Source organism: Oreochromis aureus, unplaced genomic scaffold (genome assembly GCF_013358895.1).
Source record: "Oreochromis aureus strain Israel breed Guangdong unplaced genomic scaffold, ZZ_aureus HiC_scaffold_47, whole genome shotgun sequence".
NCBI lineage: Eukaryota > Metazoa > Chordata > Actinopteri > Cichliformes > Cichlidae > Oreochromis > Oreochromis aureus.
The window spans coordinates 38,952-48,960 of record NW_024108945.1 but is presented as its reverse complement, the minus strand read 5'-3'; the positions used below and the strand labels follow the sequence as shown (position 1 = coordinate 48,960).

Genomic DNA, 10,009 nt, shown 5'->3' with positions numbered 1-10,009 from the left:
CTGTAGTCAGCAGCTGGAAGACTCAACACAGACACAAGATTCAGTGTAACGGTTATCTAAATGTTGTGTGTCCTGTTTGTAAGCCCAGAAAAAGAAATTAAATAAAATGACGACCTTGAGCTTCAAGCTAATGTAAGCGTAATGCTATAGCATAAAGCTAATGCAATGATGAGGTTGTTAAATTAGTAAAAATACAGTAAATATATCCAACATGAATCATTTATATTTTTGGTCTAAACATAATTAAGTCTCACGCCTTTCACTTGTTTTAGAAGGATGTTCAGTCTTTTAAAACCAGTCATGTCAAAATAACAGAAAATAGTTATGTTTTCTGTTGAAACTCCACCCCCCAGGGTGTGTTCTGCGAGGGAAAATTCACTGTGGCGTCCGCCATTTTTTTGTCTTCGCTTCGCTTACCTTTTGGTGCTGAGCTTTACTTTGTTGAGGTAAACTGAAAACTACATGTTTGAGAGGAAACTTGAAGAGAACATCCATTAGATGGGGAAGTTTTTCTCATGAATTGCCGTTGAGCAACATAATGGAAAAAACAAGTCATTCCTTAAGTTAACTAACGATAATGCTAGCTTAAGCTGCGGGACAATATTATGTGCATTAGCTTTTTTCAGTGTGTGCCCAGTCACATTCACTTGTTTTTTCTCAGTGAATACAGACTAACTAACTTGTGTCCATTTAGTTAACTGGTTGTACCTAAAATGTTTTAGTTAAACAGTTAAACAAGCTAGTTTGCCATGGGTTGCTCTGTGTGTGTGTGTGTGTGTGTGTGTGTGTGTGTGTGTGTGTGTGTGTGTGTGTGTGTGTGTGTGTGTGTGTGTTGGGGTGTGTCTTCACTAAAGTCGGTTTATTTAGGGCATGACACCTATGCAGTACTCATTAGGAGAGGAAGTGCATGACGTGGGGCTTTATTTCATGTTCTGGGGCAGTGAATGTAATGTACTGATAACATGTTAAAGACACACAAAAAACCCAACAAATTATTTTAACTGATTTATAGAGAGACTGAGAGGAGGGCTTAAAGTGATAAGAAAAAAATGACAATATAAATATGTTAAATTTATTTTTTGTATCGATATATGGTGCTCATCCCTGCTGAAGGGCAGATTGGTGTTGCTTCAGAACAATTCTCTAGCGCTGTTACGTAGAGGTGTTACAGTTAAGGTTTTAATAACATTATTTTATTTACTAGGGAAGATTTGCATATGTTATCTCACATTCTGTAAGGTAAATTTTCTGGAAAGGTCAAATTAACTAATTTAACTAAGTATTAATGAAAGACCTTGATGTGTATATGACAATAATAGATGTAGTTTCTGGGTCATTTTCAGAACTGCAAAATGGCCAGAAGGAGGCAACTGCTGTGGTTGCAAACAGGCTTTTGGGTGGTATGGAAGTAAGGGCAGCTATGGAACTGCTCAGCAACATGGGACCCATAGCTAATAAATAGTAATATGACAAAAATAACAACTTTGTGTGGATGTAACCTTGTGAGATCTGAGATTTTGACTGCATTTTTATGTGACAACTTCTCCTTTTAGATAAATGCAGAGTTTAAGTGCATTACCACCATGCCACTGCAGTCCAGATTACTCTCGCAGATAGCTGTGCTATCTGACAAACTAATAAAGGTCTTCAAAAGGCGAGGAGGACAAATAGGAAGAAGACTTCAGAACATTCTGGAGCCCACGCCCAGGTAAGAAAAAAAATAATTTGTGTATACACTTTAGGAAAATAATAATTTTAACAAAATACTGCTTGTCACTCTATGCCAGGGTATGTTGAAAATCACCTGGGATTTTCACAATTTACCATGGGTGCGTTTTTTCTTTTTCTTTTACCTGCATTAGAACTATGTGTGGAGTTCATAGTTGAACACCTCTCTGCTCTGACAGTATTCTGCTTCTTTGCATGGAGATTTCACTTCAGAAATGCATTACCTTTTTAAGCATTCTGAGGACTCAAATCACATGCTGTAATGAATCCATTTTGTTCACCTAATGTGTTAATGTTAACATTTTTGGAATAGTGACACAGATTAAAATAAGATTTGGTATAATGTTCTTTGACCAGTGTTCTGTTTAATTAAATTGTGGAATTCTGCATTTTCTAGGCCACAGATGAAGCCATTATCCAACGATCTAATAAGGAAAACAACCATGGAATTTACATCATAAAGTCAAGAGATGCCAATGGCAGCCCTGAGGACATCGGGATAGTCCTTGAAGGCCAGAGAGTCTGGCAGGATTTGGATAACTATACCCTAGCAGCTGCAATGCTGTTTGGACTAATGTACACTGAACCTCACCTACCCACTGGAAAAGTATACCTTGAGGTATTATAGAAACTGGTTATGGAGCTCAAAAGGAACAGCCTTTCAAAGAAGGCCCAGGTTTTCAGGACCAGACTGTACGATTGAACAGTTTTCCAGTTATGATGTGGGAACAACATGTTTACCTCTTCGAATATGTACCATCCTTTCTTTTAAGCCAGCACTGGTAAAGTTGCAGTACATAGTGAAACTTATTTTTCTGGCACTTTTCAACTTGGGGCCTTTATTACTGCAGTGTTCAGTGTTCACTTTTCAAGCCATGGCTCTTTTGAAAAAAAATTCAAACTTTGAATGTCCATTTTTCTCAGTGGAAATGGTGCCTTGCACCAATTTCACCAGTTTGCAATTTCTTTCCCAAGGTGCACCACTACAAACAGATTGCATGGTCTAGTATTAGTGATTGTGATGTTTAGTGATAGAAGCAAGCCAATACTAATCAGTTTAGGTCTCTTGGTTTTGTGCCTGTGGGTTATAATGTTATTTTTAAGTCTCTTCTTTGTGTCATTTTAATAATTACACCCCTGTTGCCATATTACCTTATGGCTCTTACATTTAAAAACTATTTTTACATAAGCGTGATGTCATAAGGCCCCACAATGTTGAATCCAGGTTACAGCAGATAACTTTGAGGAATGTTGTGGAATGTTTTTCAAGAGATGCATTGTACAAATATGACTCATGTATATTTTGGAAGCCTGAATTGAAAGTCCATTGTTACAACTGTGTAGTATTTTCAAAATATAGGTCATTGTTCAAAAATGTTTTGCTTTTTTCTTTGATTGAAAAGTGTACAGTACATACAGTAATATCAGCCTTAATTTAGTTTTATTTATTGAACACTCAATTATATATTAGATTGTATATTATATATTAGAAATTTGTTATAAAATAAAATAAGCTTACCATAAAATAATCTTGTCAATATAACACATAGTAGTCCAATACAATTAACACAAAAAGTTCATGCCTGATAAACAAGTGGTTTCTATAAATATTTGACCGGAATGAAAAACATAACAACAACATAAAAAAAGTCATGTTCATGTTACCAGAAAAATGTGTGCAGGTATAACATAAAAAACTAAGGTTAACCAAACATAACTTAATTTCGCGGCAACCGATTACAATAATTTTTATGTTTATCCCACTGATTATTTTTTTCAGTGCAGGAGACACAGACAATATATACACAAGAAAGAATCAAGGCAGAGAAGAAGCATCTGAGGAACACAGCTGAACATAGTCTGACTGATGAGATGGGAAGCAGAACAGAACACAATGCACACAGGAAGAGTGTCATGGCGGGGATCACCGGTGTGTTTGTAGAGTGGACCCAAAAGCAGAAATGGGAGAAATGAACTGAAGTTTAAGCAAAAAGCAAGCCTTTATTGCGACTGATGCAAAAACAGAAAAAGCAAGGCAAAGGCGAAAACAAAGGCGGACCTAAACTAAAACCTAAACTGGGAAAATGGTGAAAAAAGACAAGAACATGAAACTGAATGGGAACATGCAAAAATGTAACTGTGCAATAATCAAAACAGCATGAATAAGAACCTGAACAGTAGCAAAAACTCTGTGACCTGACATGAAGACAAAGACCGCAGGAGACTTAAATACACAGGAGGATAATGATGGAAGTGGAAACACCTGGGGAGACACGGCTGACACTAATGAACATGACGCCACAGGGGAAGCAAAACTATACACACTGGACATGGAAACACCATACAGAGGGCACGAGCACAGATAGACATCAATAACTAACAGAGGAAACTAGACCCAAGATGACAGGGAAACAAAGGAGGAATGATAACAAAACTAAGAATACAAATATTAAGCAGGGATCACAACTATTGTATCCAAAATCAGGGAAAGAATCGGAATCGAAACACCCTGGGTCACAGACAGACTTTCAGTAGTTTACAGTGTAATTAATCAGATCTGCTATTCAGATATTCCAGAGTACACGTGACCTTTAGCCTTTAATACTTGTAAAATACATTTACAGTGCGTATTATTGTACAATAAGGTTCATCAAGTACAGTGAGGCAACTGTTGTCATGATATAAATTCAATTCATTTTTCAGTTCAATAAAAATGAATTGAACTGATGCCCGATGTAGACCTGCGGAAACCAAACATTAAATTTTACTAACATTATATATAATGTCATTAATTATAAACAAAACCTTCAGGAATGATTTCTCTGTTTTACAGGCAATACATTTATGTGTTATCTGTCCCGTCAACTCTTTCATACTAGCAGTGAGCACAACTTTAGTAACCAGAGGGTATCTCACTCGTTTCTAATGTTAATAATGTATTGTTTTATACAGAGGAAACATGCTACACATTTCACAAGAACACACATTTTAACCAAGTGTTAATAGAAATATAAAGGCTCAGAGCAATGTTGACTCCTGTTTTTTTTTTTACAGTATATGTTATGCCTAGTGATGTGTTCATGATGATTTGTGTTATTGGGGATCTAACCCATCAGTTGTAGGAATCTCAGTTTGTTTAGAACAAAGACAATGGACTGATGTTATTGGTGGTTTTCTCATGTAATTGTTTGTGTGAATTTAAACAATTTAAGCTAAAAGTTAAACTCTCACAAATTCGTCTATTTGGGTCCAACAAGTTCAAACCTTCCAAATAGTACCTCCTGAGCTGAAGCTGGTCATTGTCCAAAGAGTTTCATCAGTGCCCAGTGTGCTGATAAGTCTGATAACCTCAGTAACTGCTGGAGTCTCTCCCAGGATTCAATGGGTGAGGGTACTGGCCCTGTTTCCAGCCAATCACAGGCATCTTAGCTTAAATGTTTCTGCATTCTGTTTGTTTTTTTTTGTACTTTTGTCTACAACCCTTCAGGACATCTTGTTTTTCTCAGCCTGCAGCTCTGTGGGCACGTTTGAAACTGACTCCTGATGTTGTGTTTCGGGCTCTTTTCATCAAGTGTTTCTGTGCTCCAGTACCCAGAATTCTTTGGGTTTGCCTCAACAGTCTTTTGTGGTTCTTAAACCAACTTGTTAACTCAGCGATGAGTTTGTAGGTCAGTGAACAAACAGAGCGCCACCATGCCAGCTGGCTGCTCCGCTGCTTTCAGCCTGCGAAGGTTTAACTTTACCAGTGTCAACAGCCAATCAGGGGCAGAACAGACAGAGGTGAACGTGAAGGAGCCTCTCAGTCTGCCAGCCATCGCTCCCATTTTTACCTGCAGACAAAGAGCTGGCTCTCAGATTTCCCATTGCTCTGAATGGCTTTGTGAATGTGTGAAAACAGAATTCAGCTCAGAGCTGAGGGCTGGGTCTCTTTGGACACATGCGTCAGGAGTCCAGCCTGCATGTCCAGGCCAAGATACTGAACCCATCAGGGTGTGAGTGTGTTTGTGGATGTTTGAAAGGTGCTTGAGTACAGAAGAAAAGTATCTGTATGAATGAAGCTTGTAGTAAAATGTGCTTCGAGGAGAAAAGAGCTATTTAAGAACAAGTCTGTTTACCATTTACAGCATGAATAACATCAGAGAGTAGCTGCCTGAAAGTTCCCCATAAGCAGGTCTTCCTCTGAAAGAATTAGGGTTCGAGAATCAAACAAAGGTTGGTTGTAAAAAACCCCTTTGAAACCTGAAAACAGAGCGGCTGGGTGCCAGCAATCACACCAAATCTGAAATAAAATGACTGATCTGCAGTAAATTAAATCACTTCCTGCTTTTCAGATCTTCATTTTGCTTTAGTCAGGATACACTTTAGTGATGTTTGAGCCAGCCCCAATCTGTGATATTAACTCGTGATTGACCTTGATAAACCTTTTAAAACAGGGGTGGGGAACTCCAGGCCTCGAGGGCCGGTGTCCTGCAGGTTCTAGATCTCACCCTGGGTCATCAGAGCTGAATTACATGATTAGTTCATTACCAGGCCTCTGGAGAACTTCAGGACATGTTGAGGAATCAGCTGACACATCTAAAACCTGCAGGACACCGGCCCTCGAGGCTTGGAGTTCCCCACCCCTGTTTGAAAGAGTTCATAATGGCTGAGCTGTTCTCATTTTGCAGTGCAAGGTTTGTCCTGAGGGTGGCATGAACTCTCACAGAGTCACTGAAATGCAAAGACTTGTGTTATTTAGAGTTTTCCAAAGACAGAGACAAAATGTGGATTGGTAGTCCGTTTAATGAGAAAACAATCAATGGAAATAAATTACAGAAACAACACATTTTACAATTAAAGATTGATGTGAAGAGAAATGTCTTCAGTTTGTTTTTGTTTCAGCAGATTAAAGGTTTAATCTGACACAGGTGGATTTCAGCCGTTTGTCTCTCAGGAAAATGAACCAAACGTTTGTCTTTGGCTTTCATCTGAATCCTCTCAACTCAAACTGAGGCAATGCATCTAGAAATACCTATTACTGTGCAAATATCATATTCAGTGTGTTTCATAACAATAACGAAAATAAAGTTTGGCTTCAGCAACCAGATTAACTACTTTCAGCTTCACTGGAACATGCTAATATTGTGGAAACGTTCTCTGAGCAGCAGAAAACCAACACTGATGAAGCACACAGAGACATCCACGTTGCATAGTATCCTCAGCACATTCCAATGTGGAAAAGTCTCTCCTAGTATGAAACACAAAGATTCACTGAACACAGGAGATTGTCTTTCCTGGGAAAGAGTGCATCAGATGTTTCTTCCTGCAGGTTGCAGGTTTGACAGAATATTTCTCAGAGGTTCTCAGAGGTTTGCTCCCAGCGAGCAAAAGCCAGCTGTTCACGAGCAGCCGCACTCCTCCACGATCATATTCTGGATGTCCTTCTTGATGATCTTCTGCTCTTCGTTGTAGTAGAGCATTGACATTGCTCGCAGCCTCGCTAAGCACGCAGCAAGACTTGATGTTTTGAAATGGGCTGTAGCCTCTCATGCGATAATGGTTGATGACCGCTGAATGGAAAGACAGTGGTGAGCTTCCAATGCTTGCCATGTGGTTTGGACAGTCGCCTTCACAGTAGTTGGCGTGGTAACCAGCCGGAGCGATGATCCAGTCGCCCAGCCGATGTCTTTAAAGTTCACGAAAACTCTCGCTTGCAGCAGATGCGATTTTTCCATCGCACTGCAGAGCTCGCTTAGCTCGCCGCTTAGCCACCTCCTCTCGAGCTTGAAGCGCCACCATGAGGAATGGCCGGTGACTGATCTCGTCCCCTGTGGCCAGTTCACCGCTTGCAGGTGTCAGGACGGGAGCGGCACCTGCCTCGAGACATAGAGGACAGGAAACCCGAACCTAAGAGGACTCCTGCCGGCATCCAGTAGATTCTGAACAGTGCGAGGAATGGCAAGGGTGTGCCAGCCACTCACGACGGTGTCCGCCATCTTTTCCGAAACACAGTCCTCGTCATCATCGCCACGATAAAGCCGCAGCATCACTTTGCTTCTCAGGCGGTTCATCTTTGACATTTTCAGGAAGATCCAAACGTTTGCCTGCTCCACCACAGACGAGCCACTGTCCTCCCTTGAAATGTCAAAGGTCACCGTGTTTGGCCCATTGCCTGTGAAAGAGAACAGTTAGGACATTAGCGCTGTGTCACATTTACTACACAGAGTCAGAAAAATTCAGTCTAAAACAGTGTGATCTCTGACCCTTGACGATGACAGAGGGGCATTCAGAATTCAGTCTGATAGTCTTTGACCTTTGACCTCTCAGATTGTATTTTAAGTGGAAACTGGATGGGTTAATGTGGTTTAGGTTAAGTCTGGGTGGGTTAGGGTTGGTCTGGGCGATAACCTGTGTCTGCGCTTTGGGAAGATATCAAATAAAAGTGCTGAAGATGCCTTTGAAAGTTTGTTTTTCCCTGAAGGAACAAATGAAGAACTTGAAACCCTGACCCTGGTGTTGCCCCCCCCCACACACAAATTTTAATGAGTGAACAAAGTCGATGTTCTTAACGGTGAAAGCTTGAATGGAGCTTCAGCCTCTAAATATATTCAACATGAGGAAAGGAACTAAAAAAGACCAGGCCTGATTTCAGGGAATGATGTTAATGATGTTAACAAGCCTGGTCATATAGGACGCCAACCCCGCCCCCCCACCCACCTGACACCACCCCAACAAAAAAAAAAGGCCCATCCTGTCTCAGTGCTTCCTTCTTTGTCTCCTGTTGGAGAATAATTAGTGAGGCCCAGATTTATCTGAATGAACAGATTATTTACGCTTAAGATCATTATATGCTCGCCTCAATTACTGTGCACTAATTTGGGCGAGCATCCTTGAGGGGCCTTTTGATAGAGACAACTATTTATAGAACAAAGCAAAGCAGCAGGCAATGTGACGGGTCCGTATTCACAGGAGACTTTAAAGCCTTTGCAACCATCATCATCTTCAGTAAGTCACAGTAGATTGAGAGCAGATTAATGACAAGCAGCAAAGGTTCTGCCAGCAAAGATCTACCGCTGGTCAGACCAATGTTTCCTCATCTTTCATCTGTTGAGACTTTCTCCAGCTGTTTGTTCTCAGTGAAAACACCTCAGAGAAGCTCTGTGGATTTAAGATGTCCTCATATTGATTGTTGTTTGAGTCTTTGTGACCCAAACCAGCTGATCATTTGAACATTCCTGTTTGAAGTAAAGGTTGACCGCTGATTGGTCACCAGTCTGTCTGATGGACATCTTCAGTGACTGTTTGAACTTTGATGAGAAGTTGATTTGTTAGTTTACATTTTGGGGTTCAGAAATGAAAGACACAAGGCTGTCGCTCCATCAGAGAACCCTTCCTTGTTTCTGTCACAACAGAACAAACACGCTTATTTCACTCAGAGACAAACTGGAAGTTTCAGCACTGCAGTCAAACGCATGAATGTGAGCTGAATGTTCTGACCTGAACATGAAAACCTGTGGCTGAAATCTGTAAACACACTTTGACCTCTTTGGATTATTGTGAATGAGCTGAAAGAGCAAACAGACAGTCTGACATCACTGACGGTCAGTGACTTACTCCACAGACTCCACTGAGTCTGGATCTGCTGACGTTAATAACCGAACCCTGACCCAGCCAAGAGAAAATGTTCCCACAGACGCTTCTTTAATCCATCCTGAATGTCAAAGGCTCATCGTGTCTTCAGTTCTTACATTAAAAGGTTTTTTCTGCCAGACGCCTCGCAGAATTAGCTTTAATCAGTCAGAAGGCTCAGTGGTGAGCCTGAAAATTTCTACGCTGTATTTAACCAGAACTAATAACACTAATAGCACTAACCCTGAACTCAGAAACTGGATGTGATCTCTGTCGGGACAAGAAGATAAACCACACCTGACGTGCCGTGAAGGTGACGGACGGACTCACCTGGCTCTCCAAAGGTGATTATTTCAGATGACGGTTCGGTGGTGCTGAATTGTCCGTGCCCTGGCCCTCCTGGATCTCCACACACTGCCTTTCAGCCACATGGGCCACGTGAAGTTTCTTGATGGCGCTGAGCAGAGCGGCACGAGGAACTGGCTGTGTCAGGTTGGGCCGGGCGCCAGGTGCAGCATGTTGAGAATGTGACGCTCACTGCCTCCACCATGTCGCCTGAGCTCCGGACGAAGACGAAGTTCCTCCTCAGCTGAGCCAAAGAGCACGAAGCGACAGTCAGAGGATAGCGCCAGTCCTGCAGCCGTGGTGCCGGAGAGATGGTCGAGAGAGGCAT

The 10,009-nt window shown here is 41.2% G+C and overlaps 1 pseudogene; it reads right to left on the bottom strand.

Annotated features, from left to right (window-relative positions):
• Window positions 1-7,097: 7,097 nt before the first annotated feature.
• On the bottom strand, window positions 7,098-10,009 carry LOC120437084 (annotated as a pseudogene).